We start from the raw sequence: 23,377 nt of genomic DNA, 5'->3' as shown, positions 1-23,377 counted from the left end.
AAGCATATTAGAATGAGTGGGAAGACAAGACTGTCCAATGTGAGATATGAATAAACCTTCACCATTAGCTCCAGTAACAGATTCATTGGATGGATATGGAGTAGCAGCTTGCAGGTTCGAAATATCAGAGGTCATATGATTGGTAGCCCCCGAGTCAAGCAACCAGAATTCTTGCTGTGGAACAGAAGGTAATGGGGTAGTCCGAGCAGCAAAAGCCACTGGAGATGATGCTTGGTGAGCCACAGAAGGATTAGAAATATAGTGTGGAGGCAGATGCTGAACTGGTAAACCAAGAGCCTGAAACTGTGATGAGTACACAGGAGGCTGAGACACAGATATGGATGCATTAGAATTGCCCCTATCAAAGCATGTTGCTGCAGTGTGACCAACTCGATTACAAATTTGACAACCACGTTGAAAGCAATGAAGGGCAGAGTGACCCTTTTTATCACAAATCTGACAAAGAAGCATAGGATTATAAGGTGGCACATATGACATTGGAGTGTTGAAGTTCTGAAAAGGAGGCTGAGACTGAGACTGAGGCCCTTGAAATCCAGAATGAAACTTCTTTCCCTTGCCTTTATTCTTGAAATTATTCCCCCTGAAATTGTTGTATGTACCAGAACCTGTTTGAGAGACAAAGGCATATGGTCCTGAAAAAGGTAACTGCTGAAACTGTGAGTACTGAGGTGGTTGACTCAGTTGTGGAGGAGAAAACATTTGAGCAAAATGAGACATCTGAACGCCGGGCACCATTTGAGGATCTGGAGGAAACTGCTGAACTCGTTGGACCATTTGAGGACCTGGAGGAAACTGACCTGAGGAGGAACTATTAGGAAAGTTATCAGAAGAAGATGTTACACCAGATGAACCTCCTACTTCATACATAGAACCGGAACCATGAGCATACATGGCAGTCATCAGAGGCTGTTTAAAACCTTCCTCAAGTGTTGCTTCTTCAGCCTTTAACTGAGATCGGAGCTCTCGCAAAGAGACTAGATTTTCTCGTCCTCTAATAACAGCCTTAATAGTATTATATTCAGTTGGTAAACCTCAAAGAGCAACAATCACAATGTCTTCATCAGAAATGACTACACCCACAGCAGCTAGCTGATCCCTGCAATCTTTGATCCTTTGAAGATAAAAATCAACAGATTCTGCCCCTTTCTTAATGTTCTGCAAATCAATTTTCATCTGCACAATGTTGGTTCTAGTCCTACTAGAGAACCTCTCCTTCAAATTTTCCCACATCTCCTTGGAACTTTGACACCCAATCACACAAGATAACGCAGCAGTAGACAAGGTTGCAGTGATAAGGGTCATTAATGCTTTGTCATGAATTTTCCAGACTTTGAACGCATCAGTGACAGAAGAAGTGTCCACCACATTGCCATCAACAGTTTCAATGATATTGTGTTTGGCAGGACAAGGTATAGAATCATCAAGAAAGCCCATAATACCATTGCCCTCTAAAAGTAACTCAAGTTGGAAGTTCCAGGTAACATAGTTAGCATCATCTAATTTTACTGTCACAGTATTACCAACACTAGGTATCAATGAAGATATAGGTGATTGAGTGAGCGCTAATTGAGCAGCAGTCACCATCTCGAAGAAATCAACAAAGCTTAACAAGCAACAACCAGCAACAATCCACAAGCAAACAACAGACACACCAACAATCGGCGCAAGAAATCAACAACCGACAGGTATCAACGACTGAGCAACACGGCAAATCACAGCCAGATCTACGAAAAAATACGAACACGAAGAAGCAATAGAGCATAGAACTAGACAAATACCGGCAATCACCACGACGAGCGGCCACGGTACTCAGAAATCCCCAAAAAAAAAACTAGGGTTTGAGGAACCAACGAGCGGCAACCAGAGAACTCCGACGACGACACCGATCTACAACCAGAAAACTCCGACGACGATCAAACAACAGAACTCCACCGATCACCAAAGGAAAGCGGAAGCACCGGTCACCAAGATCGTCAGACGACGGCGTGAGCCATTGTCGGCGATGATACCATGATAACAAACCTAATATATGTGATACAGAGAAAACAATGGAAAGGAAAAGTATCGAAGAGAGAGAACAAACTTAGAGAGAGAGAGAGGAGGGAAATTTTCTGTTTTTCATTACTTTCCAACTGTAACCCACATGACTTATAAATACATCACACATATAACTAACTCTAAAGTCCTCCAATACAATTGTTACACGTGTATATACTCTAACACTTTCCTATTCGCGATGACCAACACGTGTAGACCATTGACACTTTATTCTTCTTATGACATAATATCACTCACTATGTTTCTTATAATATACTGTGTTGTGCTTTTTTTATTTTTGTATTTTTTTATTTTGTATAGAAACAGAACCACCGGAGGGTACTGTGAAATCCGAAATTTGTCACAATACTGGGGATTATTGTGGCGATTTGTGGCGAGTACCACGACTTTCCTGATCCCTGCCCCTACTTCCGTGGGATCACTCCTGGTAAATACCTCTACCTGGTTTTCAACTAGTTTGTTGCTACTGTCGTAAACCCATGTGCTACTTGATCGGCCGTTATGTCAAAGAATTTCAGGGTATGGAGCCTCATGGGAAGCCATGTGTCGGGAGAGAAATGTTGGTTTTGCAAGGATACTTGCCACATGCATTGTTTGTGCCCGGAAAGAGTCAAGGAGATTCTACCTGCCCTAGAAGGTGACCAGTACGAGCTGCCAAAGCTACGACCTGTAGCATCTACCGATGTTCTTGTGACCTATCTTACTCCAAAGGCAATTAAGAATTCTTACACAATACCATCACCATGCTTTGTGGTTCTGTTTCCCAGGATCCATAATAACATCGTGTTAACCCTATGGTCATCGTGCTGTATTGCCCACGTAACACTCTTACGTAGAGCAGATGGTCACTATAGAGGCAATACGGTGGACAGGGGAACGAGATTCAGCGAAGGAGTTGTTCCTATTTATTTTTACTGTTTAATTATGCGGATGTTTATTAAACTGCTCTTGCTAAAGGTTTACTACTACATATATTTTTGGGTATAAAGGATATAGGTTTTCAACATGTAAATCTAGCTCATTTGCAACAATTGATGTGTACCCAGGTTATTAAATATGATCTCTTCAGACATTTTGGTAGGCTTGGTGCTAATGGCATGCAAACTGTCGATGTCGACAAGATTGAAGGTAAACATTATGGGTATCTGGAATTTCGCAACCTAGAATATGCTTCTTTGGCTATACAGAAGGCAAACGTTACTACTACTACTCTAGACGGCCAGAGAATCAAGTTACATGTACAGTCTTGTTGGAGATTATAATTAAAAGCAATTAACATTTTTTTTATTTACACATTTTATAATTTAAATATAAAAATTAATACTGTTCATTCTATTCTTTGCTGCAGTGTCACATTGTTAAACTGCCTCATGTTTCCGTGAACTGGGATGCATTCAAGGGGTACACATTCAATAAAAAAGTCTAGTACGTAAGCTAATTTCCTCGTAGTGTAGTTTGTAATCTATTAGACAGTTATATCTATCTATTTATTTTCCTATTAGTACTCACGGCAAGAGAGCCGGACAGACTTGCTTTTAAGGATTTTTTATTTTGCGAATGATGGTAAACCTAAGCTTTGTGTTTAAAATTATTTGGGTTAGATTGTTGTAGTATGTATCTGCACATCATATCGGCCGTTCCTGGACCCTCTTACCCTCTTTTAACTATAACTAGGACGGGACTGGCAGAGGGAGAAAATGATTGATTTGGGCTTCATTTTGTGGTTTGCAAGTTTACATGCTACTTTTACATTGAGTTGGTATGGAAGTAGTTTGACACCCCCTCCTTCCATGGTTAAAATCCCAAAGAAATTTTAGCCATTTAGGAATGTGAATTATATATGTTAACTTTGGGATCCTAATTTATGATGTACATTGAGCATGGTGACATAGTTGAAGGCTAATTAACATTATTACCTAATAAGATAAGGTTTATCTATTTTCCAGAATATTTGTTTCCTCTCAAAGTAGTCTACCCTTTTCTTGTGACATTAGCAGTCTACCCCGCTTGCCCACAGGGTTTGGTTTTATCTATATCTTGGGGATCTAACAATCAAACAATATTTTCCAGAAGTACAATAGAATTTGAACTCCAAGCTCTTGATACTACATGCATAGAGGCTGAATGGACCAAGAATTTTTTGCTTGATATCAATGTTTTAAAAGGCGAAGGCGCGTGAGCGAGGCGTTTCATGGATAGCCTCGCTCAGGTGAAAGCCTTGAGGTGTGAGGTGAAGCTTCACAATACCTAAATTTTTTAAAGGTAATTAGCCAAAGATCAATAAAAACTTTATTATTTAGCCATATGTCAGTGACATATTTTTGTTATGGACTTAATCAATGATATATTTTTATTAATTAGGTATAAGTCAATGATAAATGCTACATGGGCTTTAAGACATTATCAAAAAAATTGTGATTACATGCTGCTTGACCTTTCTCCTCCATCCCATGGCCAACTGCTAACCAGATCTGTGAAATATATAGTCAAACTGTCCACGTGCATTCCATCTTTCCCCGCCAGGACACCACGTCGATCTCTCTTTGCCTTCTTCCACTCCCAATCCAACAACTTGTTCTCAGTGGGACTCATCAACGACGCCACACCGCCGCAACCAACTGCAGGAGAAATAAAATCGAAATCAGACCCAAAAAACTCTGATTTCAATACACACGCCTTGTTGGTGCCATCTTTCACTGCCAAGGCCTTCTTGTTAAGCCCAAAACAGGTAAAGCTGTGATGAGGATCTACGGGGGATGAATTTTTTGGGTTTTGATGTTTTCTTCTTTTGGGCTTGAAATCGTTTTGCATTTTGATTAATTTGATGGGTTCTATCTCCATTTTTTTATATGATATGAAATGTATCCTTTTTTTAAAGAACTAATTTTATGGGTCGAGAGAAGCTTCATGAAAAAAATGATAACGTTAAGAAGAAAAGAACCAGGAAACGGACATTGCAATGCAGTGTCTGAATAAAAATGTAAAATAGAACCAGAAAATGGACACTGCATTGCAATGTCTAAATCAAAAAAAAAAAAAAATATATATATATATATATATATATATATAATATATATAAAAAAAAAAAAAAAAAAGGAAACAGACACTACATTGTAGTTTCTTAATCAAAATGTAAAAAAAAGAAAAATAGAACTGGGAAACGGACACTACATTGCAATGTCTGAATCCAAATGTAAAAATAAATAGTCGTGCGAATAATGGACACTGCAATGCAGCGTCTGAATCCAAGTGATGAAAAAATGGAACCAGGAAATAGAAATTGCAATGCAGCATCCGAATCCAAGTGTAAAAAAATATGAGAAAAGAAGGACGCCTCAATAGAGCCTCGGCCGCCTAGGCACGCCCTACGAAGCCTAGGCGAGTATGTCGCCAACTCCCACAAAACAGAGGTTAAAATGTTGAAGCTTTACCTTCAAGGCACGCCTCGAAGCAAATTTTTTAAAACACTGCTTGATATCCCATTAGCGAGCAAGCCTATACCTGCCACATACATACATTGTAATCATAAGGCCGTGGTAGACTTAGTGAGGCAAAGTTACATCTTTGGACTATGTGAAGTCAAAAAAGAATATTGCTGATCAATTGACCAAAGGTCTATCTAGGAATGGAGTCCTAGATTTTTCGAGGAAGATGGGCTTAAACCTAGAAGGAAGTCATCTACGAAGGAAACCCAACCTTTGTGATTGGAGATCCTATGAAGAGCGTTCATTGGGTAAAAACAATCCATAGTGTGTGACTTATATTCCAGCACTCTAAAATATGAGATTTGAAATAAAATCCTATGCTCATCCCTATGATATTTGTGCTAATGATGTGTGATGTTAAGGAATGAGATTGTCCTGAATGAGTTCCAAGGCGAGCAATCTCTTGCAGCGTACAAGTCACATGTACTTTTGGAGGACTCACCTAAGTGAGAGTAGTCGTAAGGCCGTGATTGTCAAAATTGGATTGTTCTCTAATAACACTCATGAGATCAAGATTAAGCGCATTGGAATACCCTGAAAATTTAAATATATGGAATAGAATATTCATAATTATGAATATGTGGAGAAAATTGAAAATAAATCGATTTATGGTTATGAAAATGAAAATTTAGGAATTTTAAAATTTTGATAATTTACGTATTGGTATTATTGAGATTTTATATTATTTTTCGAGAATTTATTTGAATTGAGTTTTAAATTAAACTAGTTACGAAGTTTAAAGTTTGGAAATTAATTATCTAAAATCCATAGACCCTTCAAGGTCACAATTTATATGTTTGAATAGAGCTCGATCTCACGAACGCATAAGTGTAAACCGTTTGTGAAACAGAGTTCTAACGAAGAAGTTATTAACGTTGAAAGTCAGGGATATTTTTGTAATTTTAACATTCATCTAGAAGGCTCCAGATTTTATGGAGCAATGGATGTGCCACGTGTGTGGTTGTAATGGAAAGGAAATGAGAGAAAACGAGGGGGTGGACGAATCAGAAGGAGGGGAGAAGGTTCCTTCATTTCGACCCGCCAACCTGACCTGCTTTCATTTTCCCCTTCCAACGACTTTTCGTCGATTTTTTTGGCAAATCATGGCAAACCACCACCTAGGAAACCTTCCCCGATCCTTTATCTTCCATTTGCACCTTAAATCGAAGCAACTGGGCCTAGTTTAACGAGAATGGAGCCTGCCGGTGTAAATGGGTGCACGACGGCGATTCGCCGTATGTGGGAAACACCACCGTCGACTACCACCATCATTCAAATCCTCTTGAGACCAGGAACAAAGCCCAACCAAGGTTGGGGGCGTCGGAGCATCCATGGAGCCGAATTGACAATTGCCCAAATTGAGGGTTTTTGACGGTTCGAGGGGTTTTCCGGCCACTTCCCGACCGAACTAGGGTTCAGCCCATGTATGAAAAAGTTCCTCTCTTTGAGTTGTACATTGCTACAAAATTTGGTAATTTTTGGAAATAGTTAAATTTTCTGGCGAGTCAGGATGACTGAGTGCCACCCAAGGCGGCATGTGCGGCGGTGCGTGGCCAGTGGGCCGATGCTGCCATTTTGTGCAAATTTTGATATTCTAAATATGAATTTGGTATCCAATTGATGTGTTTCAATTATTAAACCCAATGTTGGTTATTTTGGTTACTGAAATGTCTTTGAAGAATGTATATTCTACAGACATTGTCCCACTTTGGTGACGTCTGTCACCAAAGTGGGGTGACAAACGTCAAAGAGCTCTTAGTCCAACTTGCCACTTATCACATATAGAGAAAAAAATTAGGACAAAATTGCCCCTGAACCAATTATCTAACCCCAGTTAGACTACCTACGTACCCTTGATGCGGGATCAAGCATGTCGTAGTTCATCTTTCATTGCTTGATGTACATAAGTATCTGGTGCATTATTTGTAGTTTTTAGATTTTGATCAAAGTCCCTATCATTAATATATTAATGAATTACATGTAAGTTACATAATTTTTATAATAAAAATTAGTAATTGATTTAGAATTTTAATACTCATACCCTTATATTAGAAACTCCTCCCATAAGTCCCTATCACCAAAAAAATGTCTTTCCCATGCGCTGTGCAGAAAGGCTAGTAAAATTAGTATCCAGTCTGAGTCACTTCATGTGCTTTTGAAACTGAAAAACATTTTCACCAAAAGTAGTTCTGTAAGCATCTGAATCAAAATGATCATCACTTTCACTTGGCTCGTCATAAATGGAGGTGTGCAACATAAGTGATAGTCACCAACCTAGTGGATCCAATCAAATGAAGGTTTGACTAGAGAGTAAGTTGTATCATCGAGGGGAATGGGTTAAAAGCCTACGTCTTAAGAATCATCATAATGGCAACCCAACCTAGCTGACTGGAGATCCCAAGATCTAGGTTCAAGGGGACAACAAAATTGTGGATGTTTCAATGGGAGCACTGCGGACATAATCTCCTACCCATAACGTGTTTATGCAATTGACATTCTATGCTTAGTTAAATAATGTAGCACTTGATGTCAATGAGCAAAATTTTTTGTATTGAGTTTCTGAATACAAATTGCAAATTAAGAAGAGTTATGGGTAAAGGTTGTTTGACTAACAACCTCAACATGCTTATAACTACTTATGAATTTACTTAACATGATTGTGACTAACAACATTTACTACTTATGAATTTGATGCTAGGACATAAGGGAGCTTCACCTAATCGTTGCGGGTATTGACTAATTTTAGTTTCTCTACTTGTTTTATGGACTGAGAATCTACTAACTTATGAAGGTGATAGTCGTTGAATCAGATTCTTCAATGCTCAAAGAAATGCTGAAGGGTTGCAAGGTGATTGATGCTAACTTAGACGGCCTCATTCATGATATTCAACAATTAGCTAGACAATTGGAGTCGGTTGTGTTCATGTTTGCTCCTCGACAACACAATAGAGCGGCTCCTTAGATGTTACTAAACTGATCAGTAACCATTCAATGTGTCATATTCCTTCATAAATAAGTTATAACCCCTCGCCGTAAAACCTGTATACTTCCCAGAAAATAGAATATACATATATATAAGTCATGCTTAGAAATATGCCATGCTAAATGCCTCGAAGTAAAATGCAAGTGCTCAGGAATATCAAATCAATGCCATGTAATCTGTCAGCCGGAGTCATATATAAAACAAATAGAATATACATATATAGGGACCGTTCCCATATTTGGAATGATATACATATATCAAATACTCAAACACCAGCTAAGTAGCAAATGGTCAGAGGGCAACCCTCCACCATAAGTACATCCAATTGGAGCGAGGAACCAAACCAAAATACTGGGGCCCAACAGCATCCTCTCCGGATCTTTTGGTGAGGATTATGGAGATTCGTAAATTGTATCTGATCGTATATCGTGTGATCCTAAACCCTAAACCCTAAACCCTAAACCCTAAACAAGGCACACATACATATTTATGGTAATATATATGTGTTTGAACCCCAATATCAGATCTGCAATACGAAATACACAAGGGCATTACAAAGGTTTTTTTTTTTTTTTTGGTTGAAAGAACGATTCATAGATCTTAGGGGCCCAACAGCATCCTCTCCAGATCTTTTGGTGAAGATTATGGAGATTCGTAAATTGTATCTGATCGTATATTGTGTGATCAGTTTTTAATGGACACTCTCCCAATCAGATAAAAGAGGTGAAGTTTGTGTGCGTCCCAAATAACATTTGGGTGTTATTTGATTAACTATCACATATAGAGAACTAGGGATCCAAAATTTGCACAATTTGAAGTACGAATCTCCATACTGCCAAAATCCTATATATGTATGCGAATATGGGGAGTAAATAGTATCTCAGGGTTTAGGGTTTAGGGTTTAGTTTTTAATCAAAGAACACCCATATTTGGCACGCACACAAACTTCACCTCTTTTATCTGATTGGGAGAGTGTCCATTAAAAACTTGAGATGAACTACGACAATTTTCTTTAAAAACTATCACATATAGAGAACTAGGGATCCAAAATTTGCACAGTTTGAAGTACGAATCTCCATACTGCCAAAAGCCTATATATGTATGCGAATAGTGGTAGGCCAAAAATGTAATCTTTGGCCAGTGCGTGGGGGCGCGTGTGATCAATAATATTGCTAACCATCTCATCCTATGTTAACCAAAACATCTCTATTACGAGATGTTTTGGTTAAAAAAAAAAGGAAGGACTGGATGCTTAAATTTTTTTTTTGTGGAAAATTGTTTGAGAAAGAAAGGTTAGTGTGATTAATAATATAAAGGGAAACCATGACATTTTTGGCCTACCACTAAATACAAATTCCAAAATAAAAAAAAATTCAGGTCGGGACGTTACAATTGTGATTGGTGTTATGGAATTTAAACCTTCATAAGCATCAAAGTTAGAACATTTAGGGTTCTAAGACATGGTTTGGTTTAGTTTGCATGAAAAACTTCAGGTTTTCCATAAGTGTACTATTTTATGAAAATTTTAGGTTGGCAAAAATATGGAATCATGTGGGTTTGTAGAAGGAATCCGTTTTACACACTTTTCCATCTGCAAAAGGTATCATTATTAAATACGAATATAAATATTCACATACATTAAGCAACTATTCCAGAATTTTCATACTCCATCTACAGGAGCCTATATTCGTAATTACAAACAAAGTTACTAAGTGAGCCGCTCTATTGTGTTGTCGAGGAGCAAACATGAACACAACCGACTCCAATTGTCTAGCTAATTGTTGAATATTATGAATGAGGCCGTCTAAGTTAGCATCAATCACCTTGCAACCCTTCAGCATTTCTATGAGCATTGAAGAATCTGATTCAACGACTATCACCTTCATAAGTTAGTAGATTCTTAGTCCATAAAACAAGTAGAGAAACTAAAATTAGTCAATACCCGCAAGAGAAGACTAATTTAAAATATCAAAAGCCTTAGATGTCAACTTTAACTCCCATACTTGCACCACGAAATTAACTTGTTTTGAACAAAAGTAATCTAATCAATACTGTCTGTTATACGTCATCCAAAAATAAAAGTAATTTGTTGAGGAGAAACGACGTGTGCGGCTATGGAGAAAGACGCCCTCTGAGACAATACAGCCCTATCGCTTTTGTTGAAAGACATTATGATAGGTTGAAGCTTAATTGCACTTAAATTAAGCTTAAAATTGCTCTTCAAGGCTCAACTTCCATACCCAAAAAAGAAAGAAAATTCACCTTCCCTGTTGCCCACCTTTATCTTTCTATAAAGTTGAACGACCTTTTCCACTAGGATAAAGCACTTGGGACTTTTCTAGATTTCTCTCTTCCAAAGCCAAAGATTTCTTATCTCCTTTCATTGCCTCTTTCCTCAAAGGGACAATGGCGTAAATCACGTGGTTTTATTAACAAATCTATTATCCCCACGCGATTAATTATGTACGAAACAGACAAAATAGACCGTTCTTAAGTTAAATATTCAAGTAATTATTCTCTCCGCCAATAATCTTAATGCAAGAGGTCACATCGTACTAGTTGGCTAGATTTAGATTGTCCCACTATAACCAATCACTTAAATATCCCCTTTAAGTATATTTCCCGTCAAATCGGATGGATGATAGATCACTATCCGCTTGCACAAAGCAAAGCTTGTGAAGCATATCCTCACCCTCTCCGATTATTTTAAGCTTAAGCTTATGGTGTATAAGTTGGATAAGCACTTTCTTTTGTTGACAGTCGGAATTTGAAAAGGTAATTAATTAAAATAAATTGAACCACTAATATTTAGCACCACAGGAAGTGATTAAGTGAAAATGCGGTAGACAATTTCAAATCATGAATGTTCTTTGGTCTTGGGTTCAAGGCACCACATTGGTAAAAATACCGGTGATTCCCTGATTGAAAGTTTTAGGAGGACGTGCGTTATTTGACTGTAGCCAGGATTGGGAGAAATGCATTTAGCCTTTCGAGCCCCATTGAGAATTAGTCCTCCACTTCGATAACTTAGACTTGAGCAAAGAAACAACTAATATTTAGCACTTAGAAAAAATAAAAAATAAAAAACAGTATTTAATGAAATTGTTCATTAAAATGTTCTTATAACGCTATATGTTGTCAAACATATTATGATCATGTTTATATGATCAGATTGGGATGAATTATATATGTTCATTTTGTTCAAATCTAATTGTTTCTTTTTTAAGAAGAGAGAAATTTGACCAAAATACATATTATTGAAAACAACGGTAAGTATTTTCTAATGGTTGGTTGATAATATCTATGTCTCATGTATATGAGAGATAAAATCTTCTACACTTAAAATGGGTGTGGCTTAGCTGTGACCCTAATCATTAACTGACATATATTAATAAACTTAACTTTTCTTAATTTCGTTGTTAGAAACTTAATATGTGTCAGCTTATAATTAGGGCCACAAAGAAGCCACACTCATTTTGAATGCAGAAGATTATTTAATCTTTGTATATGAGGGTTTTCTTTTGGTACGTTAATGTAGGGTACATGGAGTGCATATTTTCATTTTACAAATGATAGAATTGTTTATATTAAACTATGAGGAGCGAGGTCTTAACATGAGACTTTGAATGCAAAGACGAATATTCTTAACTAACTTAGCTACAAGCTACTTACATGAGAGTACATATTTGTTTTACGTAAATGTGTTAGCTGTGATTTTATCTAAAATCCAAATCATGTTTGTAACGAGTATATTAACATCCTCAACAAAATTATATATATTAGGCATTATCCATCATAAGAAAATTCATATATATTAATGCATTATCCATGAGGATTCATGACAATTTTTGAGGAAGTTGACTTTACAAATCATTTTTTGTTTCTTACGCATCTTTTTATTTTTTGATTATCAAATTAAATAAATCAAATAAAAACAACAGAAATGATTTAATACAAGAAAAAAAGTGTTTTATCGTTTCTATTCTTTGAACGCCCCTCTAAGTATGCAACTTTGTATGAGTTAGTAAACTTGTTGAATTATAACTTTTGAATTCATTATAAATTAATGGTACAATATAATATATACTTATAACAATTGTTATTGTGAAAAGATATTCTACTAATTAATTACGGAGATGATTTTTATGCAATGAATTCTATTATAATTTATGCCAGAACCAATTGTAAGGTACCAGATGACACTGATATTCAATAAAAATAAATAAAGAAGACAACACCGCGATATTGATGGCTCACCGGTCCTAGCAAGCTCAGTTGTCTTTTGACTTTGAGGTTGGATATTTGCTACTTATGGTCATGATCGAGCCTTATAGTCACCCCACTCTATATATAGGTTTTTCTGTGTGCTCTTCCCAATTTGCCGACCTCCCACTCATTTTTCTATTAAGAATACATAATATATTTCTTAGTGTTTGGACATGATATTTGTTTCCTTGAACTGACTCTTATATAGAAGAGTTTAACGAAAAATTTCTAGTACTACTTACTTTAATAAAAAAAATCATATTTTTACATTAAAAAGTTAATTATTGTACTATTACTTTACTCTTTATTTTGTCTTTATCGTTAAAACTCAAAGTTTTTAAATTTTTTTCATTGATTTTCATTTTTATTTAGGCTTTATGCGGTTGGGATATACATTTTGATGCAATAAGGACGGGCATTATAATTTATTATATTGTTACACAATTAATAACTATACAGAGAAATAATTATCATGCATTCAAAACTATAGTGATAAAAAATTATCGTCATACATGATATCCTTCACCTTCAGTGCGTTTTGGTTCCATTTTTGGAATGGCAATTACGCGCACCTTTCGATTTTGATATGTAAAAGGCCTACATATATCTTCTCCAACCATACATATTAATATAGGAAATTGTTATTGGCACTCCAAAAATCTCATTCTACATTTTAAAAATCTCAACAATCCTCTTTTGACCACCAAATCCTAAGGAATAGAATTCTCTCTCCTCCTATTCTCATCTCCTTCCCTCCCCTCCTTTTACATATTGTTTTTTTGTCTTATTATCTCTATAAAAAAAATCAATATAAATATTAACGTGACTAAACTGTAACCGTTCAAATAGAATGAAAGAAAAAGAGAAATTAGTAGGAGAAAGAATCCTCCTTCAATACCTTTTTATGAATTTTCAGGACAAGCAAGGTTTCAATATTTAGAGATGCTCAACTAGTTGATATTTGATAATATCTTGTTTCATTCCATAAATATCTTCATGGTATATTACTCGATCGATGGCGCCACATTGTTTGTCTTATCCCTCACCTTCTCTAGCATTTATATATCTTGCTGTAGACAACTAAATCCTTCACATTTCTTATAATTACAAAATCAAATTTGTTAGAAATTAAGGCATAAAACAACAAACAAAGAAACACAAGATATAACGACCTCCGAATTTGATTGGTGCTGCATGTGTAGTTAGAAAATAGAAATTAATTTGTAAATATATGGTACATGACACTTTTTTCCCTTCAAACCGAGTTAAATTTTCAAAATTTATCAAAGCCTGAATAAATACATCTTATCTTCCGTTGTACTTATTTATGTTTGCACTATTAATGAATGTCCATCAATAGCGTTACAAATTAATGTCATGGATACAACGTTAAATAGTAGGCATATTATGTTTTAAAAGTCTGTTATTGCGACCCTGATTTGGACAAATTTGTACTTATTGGGTTAGAACTCCAATGTCAAATATTGCGAGGGGTTAGAACTCAATCGATAAACGAATCAATAGAACTTGACAAGCATGAAAATACTAGACTCAGGGTTACATAACAAACCCATCTGAAAAACATGATTTCCCTCCAACTATATTTAAATCATTATGTCGCAACATGATACCGTAATTCACAACATATATCACTTCAAAGAACCAACGAAGCACAATACCATTCTCTAGCCACATTTATCAACAAGTCTAATCATAACAATAACCATGATATCCAACATAACAATCCCACATGACAATTAACCTTTCCACTTCATCCATCACGTAATTCATCACGTTTTCCACATAAAATCGCATTTCATAATGTGTAACATAGTTAAGAATTAACAAAGTACACATGATTCTCTAGAAATATTAATCAACTAAAATACTTATGATAACTACACTCATATCCAACGTCATTCCATAATCACATCAATCAATAATGTCAACCATCACATCATCAATAACACATACAACAAGTCGAAACGCAAGGCTAGAGCAATACAATTCAGTTGAAGACTACATCTTTGGAAAAAAGGGATTTTGGACCACCCAACGGACCAAGGCTCCAAAGGGAATTCCGGACCATCACCCAACGGAATCCAAACAGAACTCAGTTCCAAACCACCCAACCGAATTGAACGGAAGTCCAAGAAGCATAACAACGGCTCGAAGGAACAAGACATGATTCAAGTTACCCAATTCACGAAACTCAACGAAACGAAGCAATATTGAGCAAAATCCACATCACAATGGGTCATCAGTCATTTACTAGACCTCCCATCTCCCAAGCAATTCAATATGCGTTTCAATCACTTGTCACAACCATTTCCAATACACAAGTCAAATCACATTTCACTACATCTTTTAGTTAGGTTCACCAAGGAATCGATAAAGGCATCCTCTCATGTGATAAGTGCGAAGTGATAGTCACCAACCTAGTGGATCCAACAAACTATAAGTATACACAGCGTAAACTTTTAAATCATGATGCGTAGGTTTGGTATAGCTAGTACGAGAATTGCGTCTTGCTAATGGACAAAACGCCGGAGTGTAATTTGGTCAAATTTGTACTTATTTATGTTTGCACTTAATAATTATCTGTTATTACTTAGCAAAATTCAAAATTTTCATTTTACCATTTTAAAGAATAAAGTTGTTAAAAAAAATTAAAAATTAAAACAGTAGTCGGAACTCTGACAGGAGTCGGCGGCTCCCAACTACCTCCCTTTCCCCCGCCTCTTCCATCTCCCTTCTAGTCGTATGCATGGATCCACTTTTAAGGCTTAGAGTCTTGAACCAAAGTACACGCCTTTCACTATCACCGCAAACATTATCGTCATGGGATAAGTAGGGTCGTTTAATCTTGAATACCTATTTAAAGTACCATGTACCCTATTGGAATAGTAAAGAATATTGTGAGGTCTCAAGGACGATCGATGATGATGATGATATATGGTAGTTTTGATTTCACCTAACGTAATTAAGATGAAATCATAGATTGATCTTTGATCAAAATAGAGTAACATATATTGTACTGTACAAATGCAATGTAATTTATAAATTATAAGGGAGAAAAATGCAAGTTTATTGGCCTAGATTAGAATATTGTTTGTACAAAAAGAATGGTAGAGACAATAGATTATGTAACAAATTAAGTTGTTTAATGATTTATCATTATACGTGTTATTAGCATAGCAAATAAGGTTCAAAGTGAACTAAGAATATTATAATAAAACCAAATACGATAACAATATTCATCAAATGAAATTTGATGTCTCTAGCAGTTGCTTGGGTATTTGATTAACAACCCCTTGACATTTCGAGCCTTTGTTATATTAGACATTTCATCATGGGGTCCCAACCATTATATGATCGATCGATCTTGACCCATCCATGGCAACGGTTCCTATTGTGCTTGGTCCACGATTATATGGTGCCTTGATATTCTAATAAATGTGATTTTACCCTACAACATTGCATGTTGAAAATGACAATTCTATACAGTTAAATTAAGAGTCTTTTTTGTCTAGGCTCTCTTCTTGAATGTCCACTTCAAATTTACGAACGAATATTGCTAGGTTCTCCTGCGGAACGCTTGGATAGGTGAAGGGCATATTACCATTCACCTATCCAAGAAGATACGCTATCTTCTTCGTTTTTAGTAAGTTTATGTCAAAGAAAGTTTACAAACATTCTTACATTTCTTTGTAGCCTTTAGATTTTGTAACATCCAAGGGTTCCTATTTATTCATTAAATGACTTGGATACTTATGTGGATTTTAACTAATATTAAAAATAAAAATAAGATTGAAAAAAACATAAAATTTGGAAGAAAATTAAAATTAAAATTAATAGAATAAATAAAAAATAAATAAAATTACCAAAGTTTTGTTTGGTGCATTGATGTAGGCATTGAAGAGAATTCATATTGCAAATATAATCATGGTTTCAAAGTCTCCTCTAGCCAAAACAAAATTAGTTCCTCATGTTTACAAAACATTGGTTGAGGGGCAATTTACCATTCATGAAATCCTTAGTTTTCATGTCCGTAGTGCCAAGATTATATTTGCTTACACACAGTGGATCAAATAACACCCAAATCTAATACAAAGCTCCTTTACTTTGTTTGGATTTTTATCGAATTAATGGACCGCTAATACAAATATAACCAACCTCACTCTCGCTGATTTGGTATAACCAACGTGGTTTAGACATGTGATTGTACATGTCTAAACCCACAAAGCAATATCCGTTACTCTGACCAACTCTCTCCATAAGAAAAAGAATACTCAGCACAGTGGGACCCAATCTTGTTATCTTTCCAATGAGTTGTGGGCTAAATCGACAGACTTGTCGCATATACCTAGCCAACATCTGTCGAATATGGTTCTACTAAGAAACCCTTTAATCCAACAATCATATGATGACGAATATGTCTAATATAACAAAGGCTCGAAATTAGGGCATATGCTATATATACATAACACACAAATATAAAGGGGGATGGAATCGTGGCATGACTTTTTTTTTACACATTGTTTATACACATTTTTGTGGAGTCCACTTCTTAATGTATTTCAGCGATCCGAACCGTCTTATCTTTTACGCATTCTCTCAAAGATCATGTCTACCAAAAATCATCCAAATCCGAAATCATATGATTGTTGGATTAAAGGGTTTCTTAGTAGAACCATATTCGTCAATTTTCTTTCATTACAAGTGCTTTGTCAATACTTATGATTTTCATAGAACGTAATGATCTTTGATTGTATCTCTATTATGATGTCATGTAGGGAACATTTGAAGCATGTCTATAGACGTGGCAGATTACATCTTTGGACTGAGAATCTAAAAACTAATAAGGTTTTAAATTTGAACTTCGATGCAAATTTAACATCAAAGTGTCTAAACTTTAAAAAAAAGTTTGTAAAGGAGGGACCGTTCTCAGTCTTTCCCCATTTACAAACATAAGACTCCAATCACATTATGTCCAAAGTTACATCTTTGGACTATGTGAAGTCAAAAAAGAATATTGCTGATCAATTGACCAAAGGTCTATCTAGGAATGGAGTCCTAGATTTGTCGAGGAAGATGGGCTTAAACCTAGAAGGAAGTCATCTACGAAGGAAACCCAACCTTTGTGATTGGAGATCCTATGAAGAGGGTTCATTGGGTATAAACAATCCATATTGTGTGACTTATATTCCAGCACTCTAAAATATGAGATTTGAAATAAAATCCTATGCTCATCCCTATGATATTTGTGCTAATGATGTGTGATGTTAAGGAATGAGATTGTCCTGAATGAGTTCCAAGGCGAGCAATCTCTCGCAGCGTACAAGTCACATGTACTTTTGGAGGACTCACCTAAGTGAGAGTAGTCGTAAGGCCGTGATTATCAGAATTGGATTGTTCTCTAATAACACTCATGAGATCAAGATTAAGCGCATTGGAATACCCTGAAAATTTAAATATATGGAATAGAATATTCATAATTATGAATATGTGGAGAAAATCGAAAATAAATAAATTTATGGTTATGAAAATGAAAATTTAGGAATTTTAAAATTTTGATAATTTACGTATTGGTATTATTGAGATTTATATTATTTTTCGAGAGTTTATTTGAATTGAGTTTTAAATTAAACTAGTTACGAAGTTTAAAGTTTGGAAATTAATTATCTAAAATCCATAGACCCTTCAAGGTCACAATTTATATGTTTGAATAGAGCTCGATCTCATGAACGCATAAGTGTAAACCGTTTGTGAAACAGAGTTCTAACGAAGAAGTTATTAACGTTGAAAGTCAGGGATATTTTGGTAATTTTAACATTCATCTAGAAGGCTCCAGATTTTATGGAGCAATGGATGTGCCACGTGTGTGCTTGTAATGGAAAGGAAATGAGAGAAAATGAGGGGGTGGACGAATCAGAAGAAGGGGAGAAGGTTCCTTCATTTTGACCCGCCGACCTGACCTGCTTCCATTTTCCCCTTCCAACGACTTTTCGTCGATTTTTTTGGCAAATCATGGCAAACCACCACCTAGGAAACCTTCCCCGATCCTTTCTCTTCCATTTGCACCTTAAATTGAAGCAACTGGGCCTAGTTTAACGAGAATGGAGCATGCCGGTGTAAATGGGTGCACGACGGCGATTCGCCGTATATGGGAAGCACCACCGTCGACTACCACCATCATTCAAATCCTCTTGAGACCAGGAACAAAGCCCAACCAAGGTTAGGGGCGTCGGAGCATCCATGGAGCCGAATTGACAACTGCCCAAATTGAGGGTTTTTTACGGTTCGAGGGGTTTTCCGGCCACTTCTCGACCGAACTAGGGTTCGGCCCATGTATGAAAAAGTTCCTCTCCTTGAGTTGTACATTCCTACAAAATTTGGTAATTTTTGGAAATAGTTAAATTTTCTGGCGAGTCAGGGTGGCTGAGTGCCACCCAAGGCAGCATGTGCGGCGGCGCGTGGCCAGTGGGCCGATGCTGCCATTTTGTGCAAATTTTGATATTCTAAATATGAATTTGGTATCCAATTGATGTGTTTCAATTATTAAACCCAATGTTGGTTATTTTGGTTACTTAAATGTCTTTGGAAATGGAATGAAAATGAAAGATGAACTACGACATGCTTGATCCCGCATCAAGGGTACGTAGGTAGTCTAACTGGGGTTAGATGCAGCCTTAAATAATTGAGATTAAATTTTTTTTTGTTGGAAATTTGAGGGAAGAAAAGAAATTATGGTGATTTAATTGAAAATTAGAATCTTATGTTTTTGGTAAGTAAATTTTGGCTGTAGATTTTGGGAGCAATTACGAAATTGAAATAAAGAATAAGGTTTAATGGTAGTGAAATAAACAAGAGTTTGAACTGGGCCTATCATCGGAATTATTTCCTGAAAATAAATATTTGGGGTCGGGCGTTACACGCATGGCCATAAATAGCGTTGACTCGCACCAAGTTTTTTATCAATATTGTGTGTGACATATGTTGTAATCTGAATTAAGAGGTTATCCAGTTCAACACTTAGTTTCCTATGATTCCTTCAGGCAAAAACTATGAACAATAAGTGTAGGTTCAAATCCAAAAGACACCTATACCTGTTGCATAGTATACAATTGCCCCCAAACTTCCGTTTCTTCAAAATGTGTCTATTTTATTCCTAATAGAGTTTTGAATCATTGTGGGGTTTTGTCGGTTGTTTTAAGTATTTTACTTGATTTTGTTTTAAAGATTCAAAACTTATTATTTTACTTATTTTTAATATCTAAGAGTTGTGTTTTATTTGAAGAGTCGTATCCTTTTTCAAAGGGGTATGAGGAGTTCTTTAAATGAGAAACCTCATACAGAAAAACAGAATATGCTAAAAATTATTATGTCTCCCTCACTCTTGATTTTCTATGATTATCAATGTTCAATTCCTGCAATCCTTTTGTTTTATTCCTTGTGCAATTGATTATTACTTGGCAATTCCATCTGCCGTTGGCGTGAATAGCGGATCAGCCATCCTGTGAGGTTTTGGGTTGTATCTTGGAGCTGTAGACACAACCATAACCTTCACGTGGGGAGGCGTCTACAACTTGCAATGACATTGCACTCTCTTCGATTCATAGGCCATAATTTCTTATTCTCTTTTTTCTCATTTAAATTTCACAAGTTTGATAGTAATTACACATTTAATTTGTTATATTTGTTTATGTAAATAGTTACTATAATTTTGCAATATATTTCACACTGCCGCTACTATGTGATTCAATAAATCTACAGCAAGAACTTTCAACTTTGCACTACATTACTTTGATTTCTTGACAAAAATAATAGATACTCCTATTGATTACCAACAGATAGTAGTTTAAGGGATATCATTACAATTTAGGTCAAACATCACCCAACACAAGCTAACCTCACAAGAATACAGTAGTACGACAACAAAACAAGTGTAAAATTTACATTTTACAGCCCAAGAGAAAATGGAAAGCCAGTAGAACTCAACCAACTACCACCAGCAATAAGTTGCCCAGCGTAAACGCCTCAGCCTCAGTGGGACTTGTAATTGCCTTAAACCCCTTCCACGTCATCCTGCTTGCAGTCCCAACGCCTGCCCCAGTGTTAGCATACTCTCCATAAAACAAAGTGTCAAGGGCAAAAATGTCAGAGCACTCATGCCACCCAGCAGGGTCAATGATATCAATTATCCTTGACTGCATGATCACATTCCTTGAATACTGCTTCCATGGCCTCCCCAAAAACGTTTTGAAGCTGCTCTTTGTGGCTTGCAAGTCGGAAGTGGCGCCGATTCTCGATTTTTGGATCACGATGCTGGTGTTTTGATTGGGGTCAATGTAGACATTGAAATTTCAGTAAAAACAAATGTTCACCAACGCATTAAAGTTTTGACATGTCAGGGCATACATGGCATACGCCACGTGTCGTACAAATTGTACACATGGCATGTGACTCAACAAAATAGGAAGAAATACCCTTGGATGATTAAACAAGTTTTTTCTTCTCAATTTGGGCAATGACAAGGTAAGCACATTTCAATCCGTTGAGGATCAAAACAAGTTTTTCTTCTCATGTTGGGCAATGACAAGGCAAGCACACTTCAATCCATTACGGATCAAAGCAAGTTTTTCTCATTTGGGCAATGACAAAGCATACACATTTCAAGTTTAAAATGGTGTTAAGTGGGAAATTAGGCCATAAGTTAGACCACTTCAAGTTTAAAATGGTATTAAGTGGGAAATTAGGCCATAAGTTACACCACTTCAATTTCAATATTGCATTAAGTGGGAAAATTAGGCAATGGTGCTTGGAATGGAAAAAAATATTTTGTGGTGGTGATTCATTCTCAAAGCCTATAAATAGGCTTCTCCATCAAGGTATCAAGCATCAAGGAATTCACAAATACATTTCTCTACTCCAAAATTAGAAGAGAATTCCCCAAATCCTTGAAGCTTTGAAACTCCAAAGCTTCCAACCATCCAAATTCCCAAGAATTCCGAAGGATCAAGAAAGCTCTCTTCGTTCTTCGTTAAATCCTCTTTCAAGATCAAGCCCCGACGGCCCTTGAAGAAAGTGTTCATCCGTTCATCCTAAGCATAAGCCCCCAACGGCCCTTTGGATCAACAACCTCAACAAATCCACACATCCAACCGTTCTTCAAGATCAAGCCCAAAAGCCCTTGAAGATCCGCTCATCCATCAACCTTCAAGATCAAGCCCAAAAGCCCTTGAAGAAATCCACACAACCATTATTCAAGATCAAGCCCCGACGGTCCTTGAAGAAAGTGTTCATCGTTCATCCTAAGATCAAGCCCCAACGGCCCCTTGGATCAACAGCACAAACAAATCCACACATCCAATCGTTCTTCAAGACTAAGCCCAAAAGCCCTTGAAGATCTGCTCATCCATCAACCTTCAAGATCAAGCCCAAAAGCCCTTGAAGAAATCCATACACCCATTCTTCAAGATCAAGCCCAACGCCCCTTGAAGATCCGTTCATCAACTGTTCATCCTTAGATCAAGCCCCGACGGCCCTTTGGATCAACAACTCATCCACAAACCTACACCCTACGAAGATAGAATCAGAGGACCAAATTTGAGAGAGATCGTAACCCCAAAATCATAAACACAAAAATATTATTTTGTACACGTTATTCTGGTTTCTTATTTCAAGGAATCTTTCGTGTTCACAGTCAATTCTGCCTTATGCAGTGACCATGTTCTTCTGGCAGGAATCAGGTTTTCTTGGGTGGATGTCACAATTTTGTAACACGACAGCAACATTGCCGAAGATGAAGTCAATTGTTCGGGCTACCAAGCAGCCTTCAAAAAACTGGCGATTCGAGTGCACGTAGAGCGAGTCTTGGTACGCAAGAATGTCGCAGTGGTAGAATGCTGAGAGATCAGACCCTACTCTTAGGGCAACAACTTGGTGCTTTGATGAACCTGCTGTGTTTTCAAATGTTATGTTTCGGACTAGAAACTTCTCACCAACCGCAGCTGCAACCATAAATATTCACGTTTTTCATAAGATATTTGAAATGGTACGTTGTCAAACTCTTGACAACTCTCAGTACGCAATTGCCCTAATTTACTTGGAGCTTCTAGATCAACAATGCTTAAGTAGATTCTTAATCTCAATCAGTGTACGTAATTAATGGTCTGTTTCATCTATCAACATGGAGATAAATTTTTCAGTGTGACCATCACACAGAATGGTACATCACGCGTCGCTATATAAATAATGGGATATGTGTGTTAAAATGTTAATAACTTAAAAAATAAAATTTCTCACCACTTACATAAAAACATGTAATGTACCACTCGTGTTCCTGTCACAACTAAAAATTTCTCGATCGAAGAGTGCAATCCAAGGCAAAAACAAACAAAATACCTGCTCTGATTAATTGCGATTTAAATGGCTTTATTGTTCTGAAAAGTGGGGACAACAGTCATGAATGGAAAACATAATGACTCAGCTACAAACAGGCCGTTATGTCAAACAATTTCAGGGTATGGAGCCTCATGGTAAGCCATGTGTCAGGGGAAAG

General features: G+C 36.6%; 1 pseudogene; it reads right to left on the bottom strand.

The window, feature by feature from the left end:
• Positions 1-20,657: 20,657 nt before the first annotated feature.
• Positions 20,658-22,836, bottom strand: LOC137740542 (pectinesterase-like; annotated as a pseudogene).
• Between the last annotated feature and the right edge of the window lie 541 nt (positions 22,837-23,377).

The sequence above is a fragment of the Pyrus communis genome, chromosome 7 (genome assembly GCF_963583255.1).
Source record: "Pyrus communis chromosome 7, drPyrComm1.1, whole genome shotgun sequence".
Taxonomy (NCBI): Eukaryota; Viridiplantae; Streptophyta; class Magnoliopsida; order Rosales; family Rosaceae; genus Pyrus; species Pyrus communis.
The sequence above is the reverse complement of the archived record's forward strand: the minus strand, read 5'-3'. Positions and strand labels throughout refer to the sequence as shown.